Below are 13,481 nucleotides of genomic sequence, written 5' to 3'. Positions count from 1 at the left end.
ACAGCTCTTCTTGTGACTGGCATATCTAGTTACTTACCCCATGTAGTGGTCTGACCCTCAGTTTAAGAAGTTGCTCTCTAGATGAGGGAAGCAGCATGTGGACTGACAGCATGAAACGGCATAATTTAATTTTGTGTGCAGAGACCAAAGCAATTAATTTCAAGTGTCTAAAATGTAGGTTTACCGGGGATGTGTTCTGAGTGACGGGGTTTGGTTGTTGGTAGAAGGTGAGATGTGGGGCCATATATGTGATGGATTTAAGGTTGTGTTGTTGTATTCTAGCTCCCTGGGCATCTTGATTTTTCCTACTGAAGTACTTTGAACAACTATGACTACTCTTATACAGCATTCTTACTTGATGTATCTTCAAACGTAACACAGACTTTGGATTCTACTTCATCATCTATGTCCTTGTTAATGTAACAGTAATGTGAGAACTCTTTATTTGGCCTCCCAAATAGGTAAACTTGGTGGTATTGGTAGTCCATTTTTTCCTTTGAGTTTTTCTTGACATAGCTCTGTACCTGTGATAACAACCGTGCCTGGGTCTGAGAAGATTATTGCTTTCGGTTATAAAGGGGGTGGGGAGAATTAGGAATAATAAGGATACAGAAAGTGGGCCACGTCCCTGAGGGTATTTTAGGAATTATGTTCTGTTAGATAGTGTCAAGAATGTTAATGTGGTGATAGCTACTTATTGTAAGCACTCTGCAAAGTTTGCCTTGCTTCCAAGTAAGGTACATACTGTGGTGTAGATGCAAAACAGTTCTCTTTTCAAAGGAAGTAAGAAATATTTTATCCTCAAACCAAATATGAATGATAAAAGTCTGGAAAAACAGATTCAGGTTTCCTCAAATACCATGCCCTACTGAAGTGGTTACATGAGGTTTTTACTAAATAGAACAGTGAAAGCCATGAATTAAATGTTTACCAAACACTTTCGGGGGACACAGGCTAGATAGGTTGCAGCAATCATGGGGTACTCTGCTATCAGCTTTGAATGCTGGGGCCATCATAGCTTTTCTTAAAGATATATTTTATTTTTATTAATTACAGTTTATATCCCACCTGTAGCTGCTTCCTTCTTTCTCTCCCAATTCTGCCCTCCCTCCCTCATCTTCTCCCATGCCCCTCCACAGTCCATGATACGGGAGGTCCTCCTCCCCTTCCCTCTGACCCTAGTCTATCTCATCAGGATTGGCTGCATTGTGTTCCTCTGCAACCTGGAAAGGCTGCACTCTCCTGGGGGGGAGGTGATCAAAGAGCCAGCCACTGATTTCATGTCAGAGACAGTCCCTGTTCCCCTTACTAGGGAACCCACTTGGACGCTGAGCTGCCATGGGATTCATCTGTACAGGGGTTCTAGGTTATCTCCATGCATGGTCCTCGGTTGGAATATCAGTCTCAGAAAACACCCCTGTGTCCACCTTTTTTGGTTCTGTTGGTCTCCTTCTGTCTGAAGTTTGGCTGTGAGTCTGAACATCTGCTTTGATACCCCGCAGGATAGTCTTTCAGAGTCCCTCTGTGGTAGGCTCCTGTCTTGTTCCCTGTTTTCTCCCTTTTCTGATGTCATTCTTAGCTTTTGAACTGATGAAAAGCTGGTGATCTTCTGAGAATATATTGTAAGGTTTTGTTATTCACAAAGATGTTAGGTCATAAATAGATATGGGTAATGAATAGCTTTTGGAATGACTGAAAATTTCCCTAGAAAATTTGGTTTGGTTCTAGGATGCAATTTTTAATTCTGAAATTCAGTCATTTGGCTTTGTAGAATATTTAAATGTAGGTGTAACTTTCTTTTCTTTTCTTTTCTTTTCTTTTCTTTTCTTTTCTCTTCTCTTCTCTTCTCTTCTCTTCTCTTCTCTCCTCTCCTCTCCTCTCCTCTCCTCTCCTCTCCTCTTCTTTTCTTTTCTTATCTTTTCTTTTTTTCCCAGACAGAGTTTCTCTGTGTAGCCCTGGCTGTCCTGGAACTCAGGTTGTAGATCAGGCTGGCCTTGAATTCACAGAGATCTTCCTGCCTCTGCTTCCCTCTACTTCCCGAGTGCTGGGCCACCACCAACAGGCTGTTTTAGTGTTTTTTGTTTGTTTGTTTGTTTGTTTTGTTTTAATTATGTAACAGTGTTCTGCCTACACTGCAAGAGGGCACCAGATCTCATTGTAATCATTTTGAGCCTCCATGTGGTTGCTGGGAATTGAACTCAGGACCTCTGGAAAAGCAGCCAGCACTATTAACCTCTAATCCATCTCTCCAACCCCTTTTTTATTTCTTTCATTCCTTTTCCCTGTTTTTTCTTCCTTAGAACTTCAGTTTCCAAGGACCAGTATTATCTGATTTTTTTGGTTCGTTTGTTGGACAATTGTCAGATCAGTTCTTTGTGTCTGATTATCGGAAGTTAGAAGTCATCAATCAAACAGTCCCTTTTATTAAAATGAACATTTAGACTGGAAAGTTGACGTCTCCACTGCTTTGATTTCTTCATCTATGTCTTGTGGACAATAACTCTAAATTAAAAAACAAAACAAAACAACAACAACAAAAAACAAGAAACAAACAAACAAACAAAAAAACCCTGCTACTCTGGCTGGTTTGGAGCCCTCAACTCCTGGTGCAGAAGAACTTATTACAGTCACAACTACTCACGCTTCCGCTGGTGCCAGTAAACTGCCCTTCAGACAGGCGTCATCTCCAAAGCACTGCCTCCACTCCTCACAAGACCATGACTGTTCTTTCCGGACCTTGTCATAACAACTGGGTAAAGGAGGAGAAAAACCGCATTCCCTGATGACTCAGCAAGAAGCTTGCGATTGAGAGAAAGGAAGCTGTATCTTTGGGACTCTTGCCTATTGGGTTTTTGGCTAGGTCTCAGATTAGAAGAATTACAAAAGTCGCAGAAGTTTGCCACACCTGTCTTCGGAATATATGCAGGCCCGCGGTTATTATTTGGAGTTCGTCTGGGAGGCGTCTTTCCTGTGTAATACCAAGTTTACCAGGGTTGCACATTTGATTCCAGTAAAGAATTCCCTGAAGCAGTCTTTGGCCTACTCTTGGTCTTTACCATGCTTAGACATATCTGAGTTATGGGGGTAATGAGTAGGCAAAAATAACAGAACTGCAGATCCTGGCAGGAGCACAGCTGTGGCAAGAGGGAAGTGGCTGAGGAATTCCAAAATTTTCTAAATAGGTTCCCTGCTGGTTAAAGCATGGGGCTGAAAACGTAACAGGCTGCATTATAGGTATATCCATTTACAAGTGAGTACATACCATGTTTGTCTTTCTGGGTCTGGGTTACCTCACTCAGGATAATTTTTTTAAATTCAATCCATCTTTTGTACATTTCATGATTTTATTTTTTTTTTAAACAGCTGAGTAATACTCCAATGTGTAAATGCACCACATTTGATTTATTGATTCTTCAATTGAGGAACATCTAGTTTGTTTCCAGTTTCTAGCTATTGTAAATAAAGCAATAAACTATTGTGAATATAGTTGTGGTTCATACTTGTGGTATGGTGGGGTATCTTTTGGGTATATGTCCAGAAACAGTATAACTGAGTCTTTAGGTAGATCAGTTTCCAATTTTCTGGGAAACTGCCATATTGATTTCCAAAGTGGCTGTCTAAGTTTTCACTCCTACCAGCAATGGAGGAATATTTCCCTTGCTCTACATTCTTTCCAGCATGACCTGTCACTTGTGTTTTTGATCTATTCTGTTGAGTGTGAGATGGAATCTCAAAGTAGTTTTGATTTGCATTTCCCTGTTGGGTAAAGATATTGAACATTTAAGTGTTTCTTGGCCTTTGAGATTCCCCTGTTGAGAATTCTGTTTAGATCTGTACCTCATTTTTAATCACGTTATTTGGTTTGTTGATGTCTAGTTTCTTGAATTCTGTATATATTTTGGATATTAGCCCTCTGTCAGATATGGAGTTGGTGAAAATTTTTTCCTATTTCATTAGCTACTATTTTGTTCTTTTGACAGTGCACTTTACCTCGCAGAAGTTTTTCAGTGTAGTGGGCTTTTTAACTACTTTATTAGGTTCTTATGTCTACCAACCTTTTCAACTCCAGTGCCTTCCAATTTCCCCAACACTTTGTAGGCAAGAAAGAAGGCTAGGGAGGAAAGGGATGTAGATTGTTTTAGAGTATTTCCTGTTAATCATGATCATTGAGGTCCTTGGAGCAAGTTTGATCTTGGTTGACAGGATATCCAATTTCTTTTACTTATCCCTTGGTGCAAGACCACTTCACAAATTGCAAAAGCAGGTGGAGCAGCAGCTGATTTTGGAGAGGCCTCCCACCCCTCTAGGGGCTATTGGATTTGTAAGAGTCCCAGAGTTTCAAATGTGAACAATCCTCAGCTAGAAAAAAAAACACACCCCTCCTAGAGCATGAGACAAATCATTGTCAGCTGCTGTGGACAATTTGAGGCAGCCCCATATTCCACACCTGGGATTAAAACAAAACCATATTCCCAACATAACTGGGTTTTTAAAGAAACCAAAATTCTCACCACATTTCAGTTTCATGAAGTCCCACTTATTAACAGTTAATCTTAGTGCCTGATTTGCTGGTGTTCTGTTCAGGAAGTTGTCTCTTGTACCAATTCATTTAAGGCTATTTCTTACTTTCTCTTCTATCAGGTTCAGCGTATCTAATTTTATCTTCAGGTCTTTGATCCTCTTGGACTTGAGGTTTGTGCAGGGTGATTAATATGGATCTATTTGCATTCTTCTATATGTAGATATCCAATTAGACCAGCACCATTTGTTGAAGGTTCTTTCTTTCTTTCTTTCTTTCTTTCTTTCTTTCTTTCTTTCTTTCTTTCTTTCTTTCTTCTTTTTTTTTCTTTTTTTTTTTTTGGTATTGTATATTTCTGGCTTCTTTATAAAAAAATCAGGTATTCACAAGTGGATTTTAGTCTGGATCTTTGATTTAATTCCATTGATTAACCTGTCCAGTTTTATTCCAGTGCTATGTGGTCTTATTTACTATATAGCTCTACAGTACAGCTTAAAATCAGGGATGGTAATACTTCCTTCTTTAATTATACAAGATTGTTTCAGCTATAATAGATTTTTTCTTTTTTCATGTGTTTTTTTTTCAAGATCTGTAAGGAATTGTGGATCTGTAAGGAAGCTGTTGGAATTTTGATGAGGGTTGCATTGACTATATAGATTGTTTTTGGTAAAAATGACCATTTTTACTATGTGAGTTCTACTGATCCATGAGCATGAGAGTTCTTTTAATCTTCTTATATCTTCAATTTCTTTTTTCAAAGATTTGAAGTTATTATCATTGAGAGACCAAAAGATAAATTAGCAGCTACTATTAAGGCCTGAAGTAGGTAGGTAAAAGAAGTCTAGTAATGCCCTGAGGTGAAGGGCCACCTCGCTGCATTCTTTCCCCACCCACTAGAGATAAAGTTGCTAGGAAACTGGACCATCCCCCTAGGGAGGGACACCAGGTCATTAATGGTCTGGGAACCTTCTTATAGCCAATCGATTCAAAATGTAGCATTTTAACCAATAGATGCTTCCCAGACAGGAATCGCCCCTGCCTTGGGCATGCTGGGAGGGATCAGAATCTATTTATCACCCAACTCACCCAACTCACCTGGGCGCAGAGCGCTTGGCTCCTCTCGGCAGTGGGGGTAGGTGGGCCCAAGCTGCAGCTTGTAATTTACCATAAAAAGAACCTCATGTATTTACAGCGGAGTCTAGTTATTGCTGGACTTTTGGGGTTCGTAAACTGGGCAGAACATCATATAGGTCTTTCACTTGCTTGGTTAGCATTTTCCCAAGATATTTTATTTTAATTTTGTGGCCATTATGAAGGGTGCTGTTTCCATGATTTCTTTCTCATTCTGTTTGTTGTTTGTACATAGAAGGACTACTGATATTTTTTGAGGTAACTTTGTATCCATCCACTTTGCTGAAGGTATTGATCAGCTGTAGCAGTTTTCTGGAAGAATTTTTGGCATTTTGTTAGTATACTATTATATCAATCTGCAAATAGTGATACTTTGACTTCTTCCTTTCCAATTTATATCCCCTTGATCTTCTTTAGTTTTTTTATTGCTCTAGCTAGGACTTCAAATACTATGTTGAATAGATATGGAGAGAGTGGACATCCTTGTCTTGTTTATGATTTTAGTTGAATTGCTTTAAGGTTCTCTCCATTTAATTTTATGATGATTATAAGTTTGTCATAAATTGCCTTTATTATGCTTAGATATGCCTTTCTATCCCTGATCTCTCAAATACTTTTAACATTAAGAGGTGTTGGATTTTATCAGATGATCATTTTGTTGTTGTTTGTTTTTTTTTTTTTCAGTTTGTTTATATGGTGGATTATGTTGACTGATTTTCATATATTGAGAAATTCTTGCATCTCTGGGGTGAAGCTTACTTCTCATGGTGGATGATCCTTTTGCTAGTATTATATTGAATAGTTTTACATCAGTGTTCATGAAAGAAGTTGGTCTGTGATCATCTTTCTTTGTTTTACCTTTGTGTGATTTTGATATCAGGGTTACTATGGCCTCAAAAAATAAATTAGGTAATGTTTCTTTTGTTTCTATTTTTTGAAAAAAAATTAAGGATTATTGATATTTATCCTACAATCCACAGAACCAGAGTGGCTAAGTGACAAAAAGAGCTCAAAAGGAATGCATGAATCAACCAGAGAAGAGAAATAGAATAGATTTCATGGATGGATTTGGGGATGGGGGAGATGAGAACAGGAGAGATCGTGTTGGGGTGGGTGGAGGGAGAAAGTGCTGGGAAGGATGACTGGAACTTGTGGGTATTTCAGGGGCAAGGTGGAAGCCTGTGAATCTATGAAATGACCCTAGCTAAGACTCCTAGCTATGGGACATATATACAGCCTGACCCGGTCATCTTCTGTAACAGGTAACATTTCCAGTAGAGAGAATGGAACACCAACCCAGTCACAAAACCTTCAACCTACAATTGTTCCTACTTGCAAGTTGTGCTGGGGTAAAGATGGTGCAGAAATTGAGGGATTGTCTAACCAATGACTGGTCTAGCTTGAACCTTATGTCATGAGAGGAAGCACAAGTCTGACACTGCTTTCAAGGCAGAGGCTGGATAACCCAGAGACCAAGGATAGAATGAAACATGACCAGCAGAAAAAGAAAAAAAAAAGTCAATGAAACTTTTTCTAATGATACCCTGCTATACTTTTAAAAAATATTTTTATTTTTTATTCACTTTACATCTTGGTTATAGCCCCATCCCTCCTCAACTCCAGTCCCCCTTCCTTCCCTCCCATCGTCTTTTCCTATCTCCCTTCCTTCCTTCTTCCCCTTTCCATATTCCTCAGAAAAAAAGAGCCCCCCTTCCCATCCACACCAGCTCATCAAATCAAACCAGTACTGAGCATGTCCTCTTACCCTGTGGCCCGGCAAAGCAGTACCATCAGGGAGTAGTGATCAAAAAGCTGGCAGAAAAGTCTGCGTCAGATGCACTCTCTGCTTCCCTTACTAGAGGATCCACATGAGGCTTAAGCTGCCCATTGGTTACATCTTTGTTGGGGGTGGTGTCTAGGTCCAGTCCATGCATAGTCCTTGGTTGATGTTTCAGCCTCAGCAAGTTCCTCTGGTCCCTGGTTAGTTGGCTCTCATGGTCTCCTTGTAGAGCTCCTGCCACCTCCAAATCCTTTTCTCTTTCCTCCAATTTTTCACAAGACTCCCCACTCATCATCCAATGTTTGGCTATGAGTCTCAGCATCTGTTCTGAGGCGTATTCTGCTAGACCTAAGCCTGGAATAATCATTATTATAGTTGTTTTATCCAACAACTGATGGGAACAGATGCGGAGAACAACAGCCAAATATTAGAGGAGCTTGTGGAATACTGTGGAAGAGGAGGAGGAAGGATTTTAGTAGCCAGAAGCATTAAGGACACCATTTCTGTAAGGAAACTTACAGAATCAACTAACAAGGGCTTATAGGGGCTCACAGAGACTGAAGGAACATTTAGGGAGCCTGTGTAGCCTGGCTGAGGTTCTCTGCATATATGTTAAGGTTGTATGGCTTGGTGTTCTTGTAAGACTATTAACAGTAGGAATGGGTGTTGTCTCGAACTCATTTGCCTGCTTTTGGGATCCTTTACTTCTACTCGATTGTCTTGTTCAGCCTTTAGTGCCTAGTCTTATTTGCAACTTCATATGCTATGTTTGGTTGATATCCCTATAATTCCTGACCTTTTCTGAATGGAAATAGAGAAGGCATGGATCAATGGAAAAGGGCAAGTGGGGAAGAGGGACTGAGAGGAGGGGAAGGAGGAGAAACTATGATGGGAATGTAATATATGAGAGAATAATAATAATAATAATAAAATAACAGGCTGCTAAGAGTTCTAGAGAACTAGCAAGAATTGAGAGAAAACTTAGGATGGAATTTTAGACTAAAAAGGGCAGTGTAAGTACTGAGAAGGTGGAGAAATGATGAAGCAGTGATGCAAAAGGCCTTGTTGAGCTAAGGCTTTGGGAATCACATAGTCTGTCCCTAGAAGAGTTCAACAGAGCTTCTAAGGGCCAAAATGAAGGGTCTCAGTAACCCACCAAAGCTGAGAAATTGTAATTCACACCACTAGTCATTGAACTTCCAAGCCTCTAACATATGAAATAATGGAGCCATACACTTCCGGCTTCCAGGGTTTAGCTCCTCTGGCTTTGGAAGCGAAGCAATGTAGGGCATTGCTGCTAAAGGAGCTACCCTTTGCTGGCAGTTATTTCCATCTAGAGCGAGGAAAAATATGTGGCCACAGATAATACTATTTCCTCCTTAAGGAGAATCTACCAGTGTAAGACGAGAGGGTGAATTTTAAAGAGAGATAACTGAAAACTATTAGAAATTGACTGTAATAGTTCAAGTGGGGGTTAAAGGAGCTAGGCTCTTTCTCTACCATGAAAACTTGGAGACAAAGGTTCTATCTGCCTACATGATTACATTTCAAAGGGATAGCACCCAGGGCCTTGAGAAACACATTTCTGAGTTGTAAAACTGGCAAGAAGCTTTTAAAAAAGATTTATGTGTCAAAGGGGAAAAGAAAGGATTTACAATTACAAGTTTCCTGAAGTCCTTGTTCTGAAAGGAAAGAGATAGATGCCCAGAGTTAATAAGAGGACTGTGAAGGCAGTCTAGCTGGAGGACTGCTCACGGCATCTCCGTTAGTCTTAGAAACTAAAATTTAATGGTTCTTTCCAACAGTGCGTGTATGAAGTAATGACATAAATAAAGGCTGTAAACAAATATATGTAAATATCAAATAAATAGAAAACTCTAGTGAATCCATGGAGATGAGCCCATCTATGGATGTCTTTTGATTTCAAAAGGTTACATGATCAGAGGGAATTCTGTTTGGGAAACCATCTGGATGAGTGATCACTACAAGTCAAATAGCACAGGCAATGATAGCTTCGTGAATGGCGTTGAGAGAGTAATCCATGTATAGGACATGTGTGCCCTTCTCTGTGCAGAGGATCCCTGATCAGGACCAGTGCCATCAGCCTGCTATCAACTGGCTGACTGATGGCATTTTATAATCAGTTAGTCTGCCGTTCCATTGTCCCCACACTGGGAAGCCGTCAGCGGTTCTGTGGATACTCAAAAGCAGCAATCATTAAGTCAGATTTGAAAGAGACCCTCCTCAGATTGAGCTGGTGGATATCAATCTCTGTGCTCACTGGACTCATAAAAAAAGGCAGCTGGAGAGTGGATGATGCAGGTTTCCCAGCAGACTGCAGCATCTTTCTTTAGCTCAGGTTAACTTGACTAAAGTATCTTTTGTGAACATGCCTGTTGTAAGAGACTCAGACACTTAAGTCTATCACTGAATTTCTTGTCATGGTCTTTAACCACTTCTTTTCAATTTGGTTGATACCTGTGTGTCAGCCATCTTTTCATAGAAAGGAAACCTTTGCACCTACTGTCTGAACTTAAGGTTTTTTTTAATCTTTTTTTTTTTATTGCTGTCATTCATGGTCATGTTTGATTGTGAGTTTGTGATATTAAATGTGATTTTTCCTTATATACTAGCAGTTTTGTGAGACTATAGAATTCAGTTTGCACATTTCATTCAGTATTTAATATTTCTATTTATCACCTACCACCTCCAAGATAATTGACCAAAGTGATTCTTTGTAAATGTCAAAAGCAGGCAGGGGGCCTCTGTGATTATGTCAGGAAGCAGGTTAATTGTCTCATTTCTAAATCAAGACTATGAAGATATCTTCCTGCCTCTTCCAGAAAAAATACAATTTGGTTTTATTTTTTTTGCACATTGATAAGGAAGAAAAGTATGTTTCACACAGTGTGATAAGATTGTGCCAATTTGCTTAGTGATCCCATCTCTGGAGCAACAGCTACTGTTAGATTCATCATCCTGTTCCTGTTCACAGTTATCTTATTTCAAAACAATTGTGATTAAAGTTGGTATCTGACAGATTTTTTACAATGCTTTGCTGTCAGCATCAACCTGTGACACTCGACCTAACAGTGTGTTATTGCTTTTGATCCACAATTTTGGTAGATAGGCAAGTTGAAGGGGTCCAATTACTCTTTTCCCTGTATATGTATTTCTAAGAGTAAAAATGCCAAATTAGGCATTCTACTGGTTTCTAAAAATGCCTCTCTAAACTATGTAGTCAGGGACTATTGGAAACATTCTCTCTCTTTTTTTTTCTCTCTCTCTTTTTCTCTCTCTTTTATACACACCCACACATACACACAATAGATCTATGTTTACTGAATTCATTGTCATGTGTGTCAAAACTCTTCTACCACCCAAACAATTGACTGACATCTTGAACCTGTAGACATTAATGGCAGTTCACTGAGTCTAATAATGTCCAAGAAATGTGGAGTTTTATCTTATTTTTTACTTCACATTCATTCTAGTAACTCAGCTACAATGTACTTTGGGAAAGGCTCCAAGGAATATCATCACACACTAGTGACAAGCAGACCTCCATTAACTTAATTGAGAATATCTGTGCTCTCCGAGGTTCCTTAAGTACAAAAAGCAGTTGACAAGCCATGACTTGACATTGTGATGGCTTAAGTTTTGACCACCAGGCTTAGAGATATACTTTTTTCCTGTTACATGGTTTAAAGAGTGTCTTTATATGTTTCCCATCTGTTTCAGTCCTAGGGGCAAGAGAGGAATTTGTAACTGCTGGGATCCATGAAAGTCAAAATATTCTGGTTACTGGTGTGCTAACCCTTATGCCACACTTGCTCATCTTGTCTTTGGCAGTTTTATGTCCTATTACTTGAATCCTGCCATTCTGGGAACTCAGTTGTTCTTGTGATTGCCATCGCTAGTCAGTCTCAGTTGCCACAGTCTCCTGTATCTATTCAACTAAGGATTAAAGGAAAGAGACTCTGGTGGTTTGACTAAAAATGGCCTCCATAGGCCTATAGGGGGTGATTATTCAGAGATGTAGCCTCGTTGGAGTAGATTGGCCATGTTGGAGGAAGTGTGCCGCAGTCCTTCCTGTCTATCTGGATGTAGAATCTTCAGCTCCTATTCCAGCACCATGTCTGTCTCACACTACTATGCTTCCTGCCATGATGATAATGGACAAAACCTCTGAAATTGTAAGCCAGCCCCAATTAGATGTTTTTCTTTATAAGAGTTGCCTTGACCATAATGTCTCTTCACAGCAATAAAACTCTAACTAAGAAGAGGCCTTCCCCAGTGAGGGTGCTACTGTTAATGCCATGCCACACACATTACCTAGTAAGCCTAATTTCCTTGATCCATCCCTTTATTCTATTGGTCTTTGTTGGGGAGTGACAACAGGAAGCCTACTCAGTATGAAGGGTTCTGTTGATGGAAAACTCTGTCATTCTTTGCAGGACATAAACCGCTTCCTCAGGGATTAAGCTGTGCAACGGACATCTGGTGAGTTCTTTTTCACGGCAGCTGCTCTGGGTAAAGTCAAAGCGTTTTCTAATGGAGGGGTCTAGTGTTCTCAGACATAGAAGAGCAAGCCAGTCTGCAGGTGAGGGATGTCTTATGTGCCTTCGGGATTTAAGATGTTCATTTTCATGAGCCCAACCAGATATCCTCCTTCAGTCTTAGCAGTGAGTTTCTTGCTAATGCAAGTTCTAGAGCTCATTGTGAAACATGGAGAAAGGGTGACTTCAAGATATGGCATTAAGAGTTTATAACCTTCATGTCTATATTTAGAATTTGATTTAAAAAAATATTTACTGGTCCACAGAAGAATCAATATTGTTACTTTGTGTGTATATAGTTTAGTTTGAAGGTCTTTGCTTGTTTTTATATGCACTCTAAGTCATGCTCAGGATATATGCAGGTATTGAGGTGGTCATAATTGCTTCCATGTACCTATGTCTGCTGAACTATACATTTTATACAGTGGCAGCACCAATCATTGTGGTGTTCTTTCTGGTGGGTAAACCCACTCCCTCCTTGGCACTGTGTTCAAATCCTAGAGGAGACAAAACCCATACACAAATCCCATATTCCAGAATCTGTGTCCTGTGGCCCCTTCTGATGCCAATTCTGTATCAATCACAGCAAAAAGACCAATAATTGGGGGGGAAAGAAAATTCAATATAGAAAAATTTTAATGGTAAAATTTAATTAAAATGAAACCAGAAACTCTATGTGATATACACTTTGCAAAAATCTAAACCAGGATTCATTCTATTGTAGGTACTGATATTTGGTCCTTGTTAAGGGATGAGAGCTGATAGCCTTCTCATTTTGCAGGGTTCTGCTGATGGATAATAACACAACCCTGTCATTCTTTGCGGGAGCAGTATAAACAGTTTTCTCAGGTATTAAGGTGTGTAAGTGACATCTGGTGAGAACTTGTTTTGTATTAGTGGACAAAGAAAGGCTATCAGTCATTTCTTTTCAGAAAAGCAGTTGTGAACATAATATATGTAAAGAACATTGGAAGCAAAATAAATGAACAGATAAACAAACAATCAAAGGCAACTAGGAGGTGGCAATGACATTTTTTGGAACCCAAGGCCAGAAGTTACTTGTAGATGAGATCCAGCAGCACATGGATGAGACCATCCACATGAGCAATGTCTTCCATATGAGTAGGATTCCCCACACGTGCAAGGTACTCCACATGGGAGCAAATACCTTCCAGAGGTTGATGGGTGCATCTGGTTTATGAGAAAAGCCAGCTTCAAAGTCACAGACCCTTACTAGAGAGTAGAAATAGTTTCTTATGTTTTCTTTTTATTGTGAGTCATCAAAGAGCCTCCTCCCAAACCAATGTGTTGCAGATAGAACAGAGAGCCCATACAATCCTTAATGTGTAGTCTTATCATTCTATGATGATTCTATAGCATTTCATTCTTACCCAGGTTTCATAAGGTTTAATAAAGCAAAGTGGGTGGTAAAAAAGATGTATATTAGACCAGATTCAGTTTCCTAAATCAAGAAAAAAAGTTGAGTTAGGAG

The sequence above is a fragment of the Psammomys obesus genome, unplaced genomic scaffold (assembly GCF_907164565.1).
Source record: "Psammomys obesus unplaced genomic scaffold, mPsaObe1.curated_primary_1811, whole genome shotgun sequence".
Classification (NCBI taxonomy): domain Eukaryota; kingdom Metazoa; phylum Chordata; class Mammalia; order Rodentia; family Muridae; genus Psammomys; species Psammomys obesus.
This window is presented reverse-complemented; position numbering follows the sequence as displayed.